Genomic DNA, 15,841 nt, shown 5'->3' with positions numbered 1-15,841 from the left:
TTTCAGCACAGTTCAGTTGGATGGTGATTTGACTTATGATGTGGAGTCAGTGGCTATTTTGGATCGACAGGTTCGAAAGTTGAGGCAAAGGATATAGCTTTAGTGAAGGTGCAGTGGAGAGGTCAGCGCGTGGAGAAGGCTACTTGGGAGACCGAGCGGGAGATGCGGAGCAGATATCCATGCCTATTCGAGACTCCAGGTATGTTTCTAGACCCGTTCGAGGACGAACGTTTGTTTAAGAGGGGGGATGTAACGACCCGACCGTTCATTTCGAGAGTTGTAGCCCTGTTCTCTCATTTACTGATCCATTTGTGCTTTATACTAGTTATATGACTTATCGGGTTAGTTGGTTCAATTCCCGAGAGATTTCGGAATGGATTGAGACATTTAGTCTCATAATGGAAAGCTTAAGTTGGAAAAAGTTGACCGGATATTGACATATATGTAAATGACCTCGGATTTGAATTTTGATAGTTCTGTTAGCTCCATTAGGTGAATTTGGACTTAGGAGCGCGTCCGGATTATGATTTGGAGGTCCGTAGTAGAATTAGGCTTGAAATGGCGAAAGTTGAAATTTTGAAAAGTTTGACCGGGAGTGGACTTTTTGATATCGGGGTCGGATTCCGATTCCGAAAGTTGGAGTAGGTTCGTGGTGTCATTTGTGACTTGTGTGCAAAGTTTGAGGTCAATCGGAGGTGATTCGATAGGTTTCGGCGTCGTTTGTAGAACTTGGAAATTTCAAAGTTTATTAGGCTTGAATTGGGGTGCGATTCATGTTTTTGATGTTGTTCGAGGGTTTGACTATGTTCATATGATGTTTTAAGACTTGTTGGTATGTTTGGTTGAGGTCCCCGGGGCCTCGGGTTGATTTCAGGTGGTTAAGGGACCAAGGTTTGAACTTGAAGAATTGCTGAAGATTTGCAACTACTGGTGTAATCGCACCTCCGGATAAGGAACCGCAGATGTGAGCTCGCAGAAGCGAGGAAAGGGCCGCAGAAGCGGTCAAGAAGGAGGCTGGAGAGTTCGCAGGTGCGAGGTCTTTTCCGCACCTGCGTGTCCCAGATACGGGTGTTGGATCGCAGAAGCGCATGGGCACTTGGTGAGGCAACTTCGCAAAAGCAGATGGCCTTCGCAGGAGCGTGTCCGCAGAAGCGGACTGGGCGTCGCAGAAGTGGACTGGGCATCGCAGAAGCGAAGGCACGCTGGGTAAGTGAGTTTGGCAAATGCGGAGATTTTACCACAAGAGCGGGACCGTAGAAGCGGTTTTTGGGACCGCAGGTGTGGTTTGACTGGGCAGAACATATAAACATATGGGTTCGCGATTTTCTTCATTTTCTAACATTTTGAGCTCGGATTTTGAGAGGATTTTTAAGGGTATTCTTAAGGTAAGTTCCATGTGTTCATTTTTCTTCAATAATTATGTTTCCCCACTGATTTTTCATGTAGTTGGTATGTTTTGAGGTGTAATTTGGGGGTTTGAGGCTAGGGATTTGGAGAGTTGATTTTGGGGATTTGAATGACCGATTGGTGTCGGATGTTGATGAATTTGGTATGACTAGACTCATGGTTGGATGTGCTTTCAGATTTTGTGAGTTGTTTTGGATTCCGAGACGTGGGCTCGGGGGCGGTTTTGAACCAATTTCGGATTTTGAGTTATAACCTAGTAATTTCTTGTAGAATTGATTCCTTTAGCCCTTATTGATTGTATTGTACTGCTTGTGGCTAGATTCGGGTCATTTGGAGGCTGATTTGCGGCACCCTGCGAATGGCGATGGGGACTGGAGGGAACCTCGAGCACCAGAATACCCACTAGAAGAACCTGGTGCCGATAAGCCCTGAACCGAAGGTGCATGGGACAAACTCTGAGCTGGAAGGGCACTGGGAGATGACTGGCCCTGATGTGTACTGTATGAACCATAGCCGGATAATGCACCACGGTGAATTAGACGAGCCGTCTGAGCATGCCTATAAGGACGACCCCTGTCGTGGTAGAACTGACCTCCAGAAGGAACACCACTAAAACCTCCTGACCCACAGGCCTCTTGGCCTCTCTCTCAACCCGCTCCTGACTGCGGACCACCTCTATCTATCGGGCAATATCAACAACCTCATCAAAAGTAGCACCAGATACCCTATCCCTAGTCATAAGCAACCGCAACTGATATATGAGGCCATCGATGAACCTCTGAATCCTCTCCCTATCAGTGGGAACTAGCCAAACTGCGTGACGAGCCAACTCAGAAAATCTCATCTCGTACTGCGTCACAGACATGCCATCCTAACGAAGCTGCTCAAACTGCCTGCGCAGCTCCTCTCTGTGAGACTGTGGCACGAACTTCTCCAATAAGAGAACAGAGAACTCCTGCCATGTAAGTGGTGCTGCACCGACCGACCTGCGCCTCTTATAAGCCTCCCACCATCTGAAGGCAGCCCCAAAAAACTGTAAAGTAATGAGCGAGACCCCACTGGTCTCCAGAATACTCGTTGTCCGAAGCATCTGCTCGCACCTATCCAGAAAGCCCTGAGCATCCTATGACTCAGCACCGCTAAATGATGGAGGTCGAAGCCTCCCAAATCTCACAAGCCTCCTCTGCTCATCATCATCCATAACGGGGACTACCGGGGCTTGAGCAGCTGCAACCGGCTGGGCTGGTAGTGCCCCCGGTATTTGAAGTCCCTATGCTACCTGCTCTGTAGTACAGGCAACAGGGGTATGAGTTCCTCCCCCGTCCTAAGAAGTGGCAGGTGTGGCTTGAGCCGAAACCACTTGAGCAAGGCCAGTGCAAACTATCAATATCTCGGCCAAAGCCTCCTAAAGTCCTAGAATCACAATGGGCACAATTGGTGCCTAAGCTGGCCCCACTGGATCAACTGTATCAGGTACCTGCTCCTGAGCTGGAGCGATTGGTAAGCTTGGAGGTGTTGCCCTAGCTGTTGTGCGAGCTACACCCCTGCCCCTACCACGACCTCGGCCTCTCTCGGCCCTAGCTGGTGGCACTGGTGGATGCCCATCCTGCCCAGTAATACGTGTCCTCACCATCTATGAGATAATAGAATAATAGAAGTTAAGTTACCAAAATCAACAAATCTGCACGATAAGAATACAAGAATATGAAATTTTCTAGGGTTCGGTAGCCTCTTGAAGATAAGTACAGACGTCTCCGTACTGATCCGCAAGACTCTACTAAACCTGCTCATGACTCGTGAGACCTATGTAACCTAGGCTCTAATACCAACTTATCACGACCCAAAAGAAACCGCCGTGATGGCGCCTATCGTGAAACTAGGCAAGCCAACTAGTCAACCAATTCAACCAAGTAAAAGCTTTGAAAATTAAACGGAAGTAGTTAATATTTAAGAAAACCCTTTTAAAAACCGAATTTAAAACCACAACGCAATACAAATCTCTCCCAAAAATCGGGGTGTCACCGAGTACATGAGCATCTATACCAGGATACACCCTATTACAATGTCTGAGGAATAAGAACTGAAATACAAATAAAGATAATGAAGGAGGGTCAAGGCCTGCAAACGCCATGCAGCTACCTCGATAGTCTCCGAGATATCGACTCCTCACTCAGCATTCGCCGTAACCAGAAGCACCTGGATATGCATACGAGGTGCAGGGTGTAGCGTGAGTACAGCCAACTTAACAAGTAACAAATCCAAACTGTGGACTAAAAGTAGTGATGAACTCAACCGGCACAGTTCAATATAGAAAATAACAGTGCAGAAATGTAGACATGCTTTCGAGTTCGATAGATATCTCAAAACAATAAAATGGATCAAATCTGAATGATATGAAGAATATAACTCCTCTACTTCTACAATGCCAATACACATGTTGTATGTGACGCACCATGCTGACATCCTCATGTGCTCACACTATTAAATGCTCAATCACTCGGTATTGTATATGGCCCATACGGCCCAGGGAAGATCCATCCCGTAATATATACATCACTGACCATCAGTCACCCAGTACCGAGTAGGGCCAATCCAGCCCGTGAAGAAGATCCATCTCTAGTTATATAATGCTTCGGACAAGATCCATGTCCAGGGAAGATCCATCCCTCAATAATATCAATCGCGCTCACTGGGGGTGTGTGCAGACTCCGGAGGGGCTCCTTCAGCACAAGCGCTATCATAAATCAATAAAACCGATACGGCCTGCAGCCCCATCTCATAAATGTCACTCATATTCAAGCCATCGGCCTTACTCAGTCATCAATCTGTCCAGTCTCTCTCTCACGGGATCACAATGTCATGATATTAGCCCGGAAATAATGATATGATGTATCAATAAATAACAACAGAGATTGAGATATGATATGAAATGAATGAATATGACTACGTACGAAATATCAAGAAATCAGTAAGACAACAACAAGAAAGGACCATTATGGGCCCTAACAGTATTGGCATAAAGCCTAAACATAAAATCTAGCATGAGTGATAGAGCTCAATTACATTATCACATGATGAAAAAATGGATATCAATAAGGTAGAACCATTATACAGTGCCATGGAATCGACCAGGTCACAATTCTCACGGTGCACGCCCCACGTCCGTCACTTGGCATGTGCGTCACCTCAATACCAATCACATAACACATAAATTCGGGGTTTCGAATCCTCATAACTAAGTTCATAAGTGTTACTTACCTCAATCCGAGCAAATCCCTACTCCAATACGCCTTTGTCTCGCAAATCGGCCTCCAAATGACCTGAATCTATCCATAAGCAGTACAATACAATCAATACGGGCTAAAGAAATCAATTCTACAAGAAATTACTAAGTTATAACTCAAAATCCGAAATTGGTTCAAAACTATGCCCGGGCTCACATCTCGAAATCCAACAAAACTCATAAAATCCAAAAGCCCATCCAACCACGAGTCTATTCATATCAAATTTATCAAAACCCGACACCAATTGGTCATTCAAATCCCCAAATTCAACTCTCCAAATCTCTAGCCTCAAACCACCAAATTATACCTCAAAACACACCAACTAGGTGGAAAATCAATGGGGAAACATAATTACTTAAGAAAAATGAACACAAGGAACTTACCTCAAGAATACCCTTGAAAATCCTCTCAAAATCCTCTCAAAATCCGAGCATAAAATGTTAGAAAATGAAGAAAATCGCGAACCCTTATGTTTATATGTTCTGCCTAGTCAAACCGCACATGCAGTCCCAAAAGCCACTTCTACGGTCCCTCTCTTGTAGTGAAATCTTCGTATTTTGCGGAATTCACTTACCCAGCGTGCCTTCGCTTCTGCGATGCCCAGTCTGCTCCTGCGGACATGCTCCTGCGAAGGGCCATCCGCTTCTGCGAAGCTGCCTCACCAAGCGCTCATGCGCCTCTGCGATCCAACACCCGCATTTGCGGACACGCAGGTGCGGAAAGGACCTCACACCTGCGACCTCTGCCAGCCTCCTTCTTCACCACTTCTGTGGCCCTTTCCTCGCTTCTGCAAGCTCGCATCTGTGGTTCCCAATCTGCAGGTGGGATTACACCAGTAGCTGCAAATCTTCAGCAATTCTTCACCTTCAAACCTTGGTCCGTTAACCGCCCCCGGGCCCACATCTCAAAATCCAACAAAACTCACAAAATCCGAAAGCCCATCCAGGCTGCTGTCTATTCATATCAAATTCATCAAAACCCGACACTAATTGGTCATTCGAATCCCCAAATTCAACTCTCCAAATCTCTAGCCTCAAACCACTAAATTACACCTCAAAACGCACCAACTAGGTGGAAAATCAATGGAGAAACATAATTACTGAAGAAAAATGAACACAAGGAACTTACCTCAAGAATACCCTTGAAAATCCTCTCAAAATCCTCCAAAATCCGAGCATAAAATGTTAGAAAATGAAGAAAATCGCGAACCCTTATGTTTATATGTTCTGCCTAGTCAAACCGCACATGCGGTCCCAAAAACCACTTCTACGGTCCCGCTCTTATAGTGAAATCTTCGTATTTTGCAGAATTCACTTACCCAGCGTGCCTTCGCTTCTGCGATGCCCAGTCTGCTCCTGCGGACATGCTCCTGGGAAGGGCTATCTGCTTCTGCGAAGCTGCCTCACCAAGCGCCCATGCGCCTCTGTGATCCAACACCCGCATTTGCAGACACGCAGGTGCAGAAAGGACCTCACACCTGCGACCTCTACCAGCCTCCTTCTTGACCGCTTCTGCGGCCCTTTCCTCGCTTCTGCAAGCTCGCATCTGTGGTTCCCAATCTGCAGGTGCGATTACACCAGTAGCTGCAAATCTGCAGCAATTCTTCACCTTCAAACCTTGGTCTGTTAACCGCCCCCGGGCCCACATCTCAAAATCCAACAAAACTCACAAAATCCGAAAGCCCATCCAGGCCGCTGTCTATTCATATCAAATTCATCAAAACCCGACACCAATTGGTCATTCAAATCCCCAAATTCAACTCTCCAAATCTCTAGCCTCAAACCACCAAATTACACCTCAAAACACAACAACTAGGTGGAAAATCAATGGGGAAACATAATTACTGAAGAAAAATGAACACAAGGAACTTACCTCAAGAATACCCTTGAAAATCCTCCAAAATTCGAGCATAAAATGTTAGAAAATGAAGAAAATCGCGAACCCTTATGTTTATATGTTCTGCCTAGTCAAACCGCACATGCGGTCCCAAAAACCACTTCTACGGTCCCGCTCTTGTAGTGAAATCTTCGTATTTTGCAGAATTCACTTACCCAGTGTGCCTTCGCTTCTGTGACGCCCAGTCTGCTCCTATGGACATGCTCCTGCGAAGGGCCATCCGCTTCTGCGAAGCTGCCTCACCAAGCGCCCATGCGCCTCTGCGATCCAACACCCGCATTTGCAGACACGCAGGTGCAGAAAGGACCTCACACCTGCGACCTCTACCAGCCTCCTTCTTGACCACTTCTGCGGCCCTTTCCTCGCTTCTGCAAGCTCGCATCTGTGGTTCCCAATCTGCAAGTGCGATTACACCAGTAGCTGCAAATCTTCAGCAATTCTTCACCTTCAAACCTTGGTCCGTTAACCACCCGAAATCAACCCGAGTCCCCGGGGACCTCAACAAAGCATACCAACAAGTCTTAAAATATCATACGAACTTAGTCGAACCCTCGAACAACATAAAAACATGAATCGCACCGCAATTCAAGCCTAATGAACTTTGAAATTTCAAAGTTCTACAAACGACTCCGAAACCTATCGAATCAGTCGGATTGACCTCAAACTTTGCACACAAGTCACAAATGACACTACGAACCTATTCCAACTTCCGTAATCAAAATCTGACCCCGATATCAAAAAGTCCACTCCCGGTCAAACTTTTCAAAATTCCAAGTTTCGCCATTTCAAGCCTAATTCTACTACGGACCTCCAAATCACAATCCGGACGCGCTTTTAAGTCCAAAATTATCTAACGGAGCTAACGGATCTATCAAAATTCAAATCCGAGGTCGTTTACACATAAGTCAATATCCGGTCAATATTTTTCAACTTAAGCTTTCCATTTTGAGACTAAGTGTCTCAATTCATTCCGAAATCTCTTAGGACCCGAACCAACTAACCCGATAAGTCATATAACTACTATAAAGTAAAAATGGAGCAGTAAATGGGAGAACGGGGCTGCAACTCTCGAAACGACCGGCCGGGCCGTTACAAAATCGTCTGTTGCAGCTTGATGAACTGGAAGAGTTCAGACTTGAAGCATATGAAAATGCTAAATTGTACAAAGAAAAGACAAAAAAAGGCATGATAACTTCATTCGCCATAAGGAGTTTACAGTTGGAGACCAAGTTCTTTTGTACAATAGCCGGTTGAGATTATTTTCGAAAAAATTCAAGTCACGTTGGTCAGGACCGTACATTGTAACAGAAGTGACCCCTATGGTTCCATTGAAATACAACGTACAGATGGGGGAGATAAATTCAAAGTAAACGGTCATCGTTTGAAGTCTTATATCAGCAGATTCTTCGACAAACAGGCTTCAACAATTCTTTTTGCCTAATTCTTAAAATAAGTCGAGCTGGCGACGTTGAACTCAGAACTATTTTCTCTCCTCTCTTTAATCTTTTAAGTAATTATTAGTAGTAACATATAATATTTTCTTTCTAGTAAATATATATAATAAAATTAGTTTTTTAAAAATAATATAAAAAAATAAAATAAAAATTTAATAAATTGCATGTTTGTATTATATTATATATGTGTGTGTATGTAGTATGTATTAATATATTTTGCCATGATAAAGAAGCACTCCCATGATTTCGACAATGAAAGTTTTCTCCTATCATGAAAAAGAATATTTTCTTTACCATAATATTGTCTTTGTTATATGAGAAAAACCTTGAGAAGCCAAGAAAAAGAAAATGATGACAAAATCGAAAAAAATTAAGGAAGCTCCTTTATCTCTTTTTATTTTTAATTTGTTTATCATGAAGACATGATATTAATTAAGCTTGGTGGTAGAGGAATATGTTTGTTATATATGTGTTTCTTTAAAACAAAAAATTCTCTGTTAAAAGTGTGTATATATATATATATATATATATATATATATATATATATATATATATATATATATATATATATATATATATATATATATATATATATATATATGCTACAACTAAAATTATTTTAAAAAAAACTGAAAAAATTTGATAAAATTTGAGTTGCCTTACTCCTAAGGCGACTTTTCTCATGTACTTTAATGGATTTCTTATTCGGTTCTTTGCCATGGTCGTAATATTTTGAACCGGACATTTTATTTAGGACTTTTAGTTGTTTAATTTATTTTGGTAAATAAGTTGGCTAAACTTGATTTGACTTGAAAAGCATGAGACTTAAAAAAAAAGACGAATTTGATTAAGTACCATTCATGGGTTTTATGATTACCTTTCTAAGCTCATACTTACTTATTGGTGATTGAAATCATAATTTTCGTAGGTTTCAAGTGTATTGTGCGGTTAGCTTATATTGTCTAGTTCTCCTACTTATTTGAAAATCTAGAATTTTCCTTGAATGTGGTTTGAAACGAAATTCTAGGTAAATCTTTGAGTTGAGAAATGAAAGTAGGCCTTCTTTGTTGAGCCGCAGCCTAAATTAACCTACCTTGATGATCTTTATCCCTAGTTAGCCCAGTTGAGCCTAAATAAATTATCTCTTCTTTGGTCGCCAAGCTTTAACCCTTAGCTTGTTTGTTGTTACGACTTGTTATTTATTCACCCAATTCCCTTTAGGCACTTTAAGAGTTGATCTAAATGTAAAAAAATAGGGATGAGATGTAATTGATTAAAGAACAATTATTTGAGCTTGTTGATCTCTTGAAATATTTTTTGAGAAGAAAAAAACAAAAATAGTTGCTTCTGAAATTCTGGAAAAAAATTACAAAAGAAAAGGAAATAACGAAGAGATATTGTCATCTCCATTCAATTAAAAAAAATGAAATTTGTGAATGGGTTACAAAAAAAAAAAAGATGTCGATTGCTTAAAGAAATATGGAAGACAATCGTGCTTGAGCGATAAAGTAAAGTGTAGAGCCTACAGGGAATTTAAGTCACTATTATCCATATGTATTCTTCCGATCCCTAAGCCTTTATTACAACCTTGTAAAACTCCTACATGATCTCAACTCATAGACTCCTATATTAATAGAGAACCACATAATAGTAAAGCTTATGGCAATTTTCAGTAGCTTGAGATACGTTTTTTGTTGAGAGTGAGGGAATTTTTTTATTCATGCCCTTTTCTGTTCTTTATCTATATATTATGTGATATATGAGCATCTCTTTTCATCTAGTGAGACACACTTGGGATTAGAAAATATTATGATTTCGATACAATAGGTGAATATGAGTACAGTTAAAAGTTGTTTGAACTCATGGATTGGTCTTAGTTAATTCTTCTCTGTCAAAACTTCTCATGATTACACTTAAAGTATTTAGCTACAATGTTTATTTGATTTTGTTTTTTGCTCGAGGACAAGCAAATATTTAAGTGTGAGAGAATTTGATAAGAGAAAAATATCATGCATAAGTTGAGTTGAAATCTAATTTTTAGTACTAATATTTTTTCTTTCATTGTAGGAAATAATTAAACTAATAAGAAAAAGGAACAAGGAGAAGAAAAAGTTCACTTTTCAAATTTGCAAAGAAGAACTATAATGCTGAAAATTCAAAAGTAAAGTGGTGTATGCAACTTTACAAATGATGAAAGTATTTGTTCACATGAAAAGATCCAAGCAAATGACCCACTTGCCGATTTGGAGGATTACATTTCAGCAAACTTTACAACTACAAGCACATACAAGTTGCCAACTTGGAAAAATATATGTGAGAAATCAATGTACATGATATATTTTTCCATCTATAAATAGCACTACATTGAGCTTCTCATGACACACAGAAAATTAAGAGGAGAGCTTCTTCTTTTCCTTGCTTCTTTCAGTACTTTCTTTTCTTCTTTTAGCTAGTACAGTGTCTTCATTTCTAGTTCTGAATAAATTATAATGTTGAAAATTACTCTAGCACCTATTTTTAATTAAATAGGGGGAATTATTCTCTTGAATATTTATTTCTATTTTCTTATTTAATTGGCAAGAATATTTCCGTTGTCAGTACTAACTCCCTTATGGAGTCATTTTTCTTGTGTTGGGAGAATGTCGGATCTTAATATTTCTATATAATAGTAGATATTATCCCTCAATTTCACATATTTGAGCTGAAGTTTTTTCCATTTAAATTTTATCTGCTTTATAGTGATGTGTTATTTAATTTGTTAACATCAATCTATTTCGTATTACATATTAACTACTTACTAATTCTGTAAACAAAAGAGGCGGAAGAGTAATATAGTTAATTTTAGTATTGATAGATGTTAACTTTTATTTAGTGACATCTAACTCTTATATGTTAAAATTGATTCTACACTTATTTATAATCGAAAGAGGCGAATATTGTAGTAATCAGTTATAACAAGTAGGGTAACCGAAAGGGACTTATTTAAAAGAGCAAGTTTTAATTTAAGCATATATTTCTGGCTCTTTAATATTACTATTTTGACGATTAATTTGTATAACCGAGAGGATTGCAATTAATTGTTCAACTTAAGTAATAATATATAAATGTAATCATGAGAGGCATTTATACATTTGTGAGAAATAAAAATTGAAGGATAATTTTATCTATTATATAATAGAAATATTAAGTGAAATTATGATCCCAACATCTTTTTATTATATTTGTGAAAAATAAAATATATTTTATTGCTCTATTCATGCATTTTTGGTTAGTTAATTCACAACTCAACTCTTCCTGATTTTTTCAAATAGTAATTAAAACAAGAAACGTCTGTAGAATAGATAAACCAATCTCTGTGGGTTCGACATCTTTCTATACTATAATTTGACAGAGTACGTGTTTAAATTTTATACACGCCAAACACTCGTCACTAGCGTACAAGAACTTGACAAAGTCAAGCACATACAACCCCCATTACCACCAAACATCAAATCCACCAAGGATGACACAACTGGGCCCATCATCCTCAGCCAAGAACAAAAGAACAGACTCTACCACCCATGGCATTTCTCACTAATCGTTAACATCTTTGGGGAAAATATTCCCCATCACCTATTGAAATTAAAATTACAACATCTATGGAATTCCAGCGAACATCTAACACTAATAGATCTAGGCTGATATTTATTTTGTGCTGAAATTTGGAAAAGAAGAGAACATGATGATTGCACTACACTGAGGCCCATGGTTCGTCATGTGACACTTTCTCTCCGTCAGAAATTAGGAACCGAAATTTGTTCCGGCGGAATCAAAAATACACGCCACCGCCATCTGGATCCAACCTCCGCAATTACCCACGGAGTTCTACGATAGACAGATCCTTGAAAGGGTGGGGAGAAGGATTGGTAGGCTGCTGAATCACCCTAAGAGGCAGATATGCACGGATCTGCATCCAAGTACCCATCGAGGTACTACTCCAAAGATGGTACTAATTGTCGAACATAAACAACCAATTGAGTATGAAGGAGGGGGAATCATATGTAAGAGGTGTGGGCGACTGGGCCATCTACTCAAGAAAGTCCCAAATCAACGACAGATAGGGGAAACGACACAACAGAAACACCGTCCGCAGGACACAGTACCAATGAGGATGACGACTGAAAAGTGGTGGAGTGCCTACAGAAAGAAAATGTCAAGAGAGAACGGAGGGTTTCAAAGCCCTGTACGACTAGAGGTAACAGAGAACAAATCGGGGAGCGAAAAGCGGCCACTAGATTCAAGTAAGTTCTCCATCCTTAGTAACATTGATGATGGTGAGGGCGGCAGCAGGGTTGTGGAACATGGCAACGCTAGGACTGTGGGAAATATGAGTCAAATGAACCAGACCCAACAGATGCCACACGGGCCTCGTCTAACTAGCCCCCAATGGGATAGACAGCTTAGGCCATATGGGCCCAAAATATAACTGTCTGGGCCTCTAGCGCACAACCCAAACCAAATGCATAATTTACAGCCTGTGCCTAGTTTAGAACATACACTGGGCACATGCCCTTCTCTCCTCTCCACACACTCCTAACACCTCTCACGAGGCCCAAGGGAGGAAACACACACCCATATCGGGTATGGAAAATACCCAAAATGCAATTCCAAATCTGATACACAAGTCAACTTCTGGGTCCACTATGGGGCTAAGCACGACCTCTCAAACAATATTACTAATACTGTGCAAAGAGAGAAGGATTTAGTTACGATTTCTCACTCTCCCTCCGACACTATAACCAACCCTGTGTCCCATCATCACTCCCCCTCTACTGATTTGACTGACGCCATCGCCTCTCAAAGATTTCCAATAATGAGAAATCTCCATGCACGGAAACCCAACGGTGAAGGCCTTTGCTTAAAAAGAAAAGAATGCACAACTATTGAGGTAAACTCCACTACCAATCTAGACACTAATAATTGAGGGGAAACAAAACAACCCAACAAACAACAACAACAACAACAACAACATGCAGAGCCAGGGGGAGGCTCCAAATCAGATAAGGGTATCATTTACCCCACTCCCCATAGACAACATCCCAACCCCATGGTTGGAGATGTCACTGCAGGGTATTGATTTTTCCCTGAACTTCTCGATAGGGATAATACCCACCTCAGTGGTCATTCAAAACCCACACTACTTGGCCAAACTGGTCACAACCAGCCTGAACCATGCCTTGTTGAACTATGGTCACCAGTTGTGGTTGGCAACTCTCATGCAAGCTCAGTATGCACTAAGCCAACAAACAATGACAACAGACCAATTGAGACTTCTCAGGCAGCATATAAGCCACAACCTCCCCTTCTTCCTACTAGTCTCCCCAGGGGAGGGGATCCTCTACCCCCATTTCTCTCCATGGACACCAGTAAGGACAATGACCCCATCTACAATAACAAGATCAGAAAATATCCACGACCACCTAGACACCACCAACATAGAACTAGAGCAAATAATAGCAAGCTTGGGAGTGCCAAAGACTAAAGCTATGCTTCTACAACATGAGGAAATAATAGAATTCAGAAGGTCTGAGGGAGAAATGCTTATCGTACTATTCCCAAGAAGAATGGTAATGTGTGGAGTAAGCCTAAGATCAGCCTTAGAGCCAAACTCAGGAGACTCAACTGTGAACTTAAAACCAGTAATGGCCCAGTTAACTCCCCAGACTCCACCTGGGATGGAGAACCCAGAGAGCCAAACAGTGAGGGTGAAATCCAAATGCCTGAAAAGGAAGCCACAAATCAACCCAAGGTTACTAATAGATTTCATCATCTGGAATGTTAGGGGGGCTAACAGTGGGGAATTTAGGAGATATTGTGCAGAGATGGTTAACATGCATAAATATGCCATGTTGGTCCTCTTGGAAACAAGGATGATTGAGCAGAAGCACCTCATTCAGGAGTTGGGATTCATAGGGCAAATTCAAAACCCTGTTGTAGGCCTGTCAGGAGACATTGTCATCATGTAGAAGGATGACATGCTGAAGATTGATGAAGTCTCCAACACTCCCAGGGCATCAATGTCATGGTCAAGGTAACTCTCTCTTTCACCCCTTGGCTCTTCACTGCAATTTATGCTAGCAACACCTATGCTAACAGAAGGGCTCTATGGGACCAGCTTAGAACTATATCTGATGGTTATAGGGGAGCTGGCTAGTAGGGGGACTTCAATGAAGTCTTAAGGGACAGAGATAAGTAGGGGAAAAACTGTATCTCTGCCCCAAGAGCAAACCTGTTCTAGCACTACCTGAATCACTGTAAGCTCATTGACTTAGGTTTTAAGGGAAGTAAATACACTTGGACTAACATGAGGTATAGGAATAGGAGTCATATAATCCTAGAAAGACTAGATAGGTTCTTTGCCAATGAAGAATGGATCCAAGATTACCCTTCTAGTAATGTGAGTCACCTCCCTAGAACACACTCTGATCACTGTCCTATGTTGATCAGCTTGTGGCCCAATGCTTCTAATAGTACATCCAAACCTTTTAGGTTTGAACCCATGTGGTGTAGTTACCCATCTTTCTCCAACATGGTCCAGCAGGCCTATGAAGGGTGTGGTAGTCTTGAAAGAGGTAATGCCCAGTTCCAGTCCCAAGTGCGAATCTAGAACATGACTGTGTTTGATAATATATTCCATAAGAAGAAATAAATTATTTCCAGACTTGGGGGTATCCAGAAATCTAATGCCTACCTCTTCAGCACCTTTCTTCAGAATCTAGAAGGTCAACTTCTGGAGGAATATTTCTCTATTCTCAAATGTGAAGATGTCTTTTGAAAGCCTAAGTCTAGGATTAATTGGTTGATGGAGGGTGATGATAATACTAGATTATTCCATACATCTAACCTCAATAGGAGGAGAAGGAAAATAATTATGGCCCTGCAAGATTAAGTAGGGAACTGGATTGAGGACCAGCAGGAAATCTAGAACACCATCTACCACTACTACTCCAAGTTATTCACCACTGAACACCTAGGCTCACCCACTCCCTGGAAAAGCATAGGCTATAATGCCCATACTCTCTCCAATAGGGAGCAAGCTACTCTAAATTCTCCCCTAAGGAGTAGTGAAATAAAGGTGGCCATGTACTCTTTAAAACCTACAAAGGACCCTAGACCTGATGGTCTACACCATCTCTTTTACCAAAGATATTGGAATATCCCAGAGAGCAAAATAACTCAATTCTATAACCAGACTTTTAATAAGCTAGAAATAAAGCCTGAAATTAATGCAACCTACCTCTGTCTGGTCCCTATGTGTGCCAGTGCCACAATCCATAAGAATTCCAGACCTATTGGGCAATGCAACACAATGTACAAGTTGATTACTAAAATAAGTGTCAACAGAATCAAGCATGTCCTCCCATCCATCATAGTTCAGGAATACATCAGTCACTTCACTAAGATGAAAGGGGAAAATGCCAACATGATCCTCAAAATTGACTAGCATTTGACATATTAGAATAGTCCTTCATCAGAGACACTTTGGTATCATTTGGTTTTCCCCATAATATGACCAAATTAATCATGTCCTGCATTTCTTCAAGCTCTATTTCTGTCCTGGTAAATGGGTGTAGGACTGATTTCTTCCAACCTAGTAGGGGTATCAGATAAGGAGACCCTATGTCCACTTACATTTTCATCATGTGTATGGAAAGGTTATCCAGAAGCATTGAGGCTCAGGTGCAACAGGGTGATTGGTTTCCCATCAAACTTAGCCACACTGGGCTAAAAATCTCCCACCTATTCTTTGCATATGACCTA

Source organism: Nicotiana tabacum, chromosome 24, assembly GCF_000715075.1.
Source record: "Nicotiana tabacum cultivar K326 chromosome 24, ASM71507v2, whole genome shotgun sequence".
NCBI classification, from domain to species: domain Eukaryota; kingdom Viridiplantae; phylum Streptophyta; class Magnoliopsida; order Solanales; family Solanaceae; genus Nicotiana; species Nicotiana tabacum.
Note: the sequence above shows the minus strand (reverse complement) of the source record.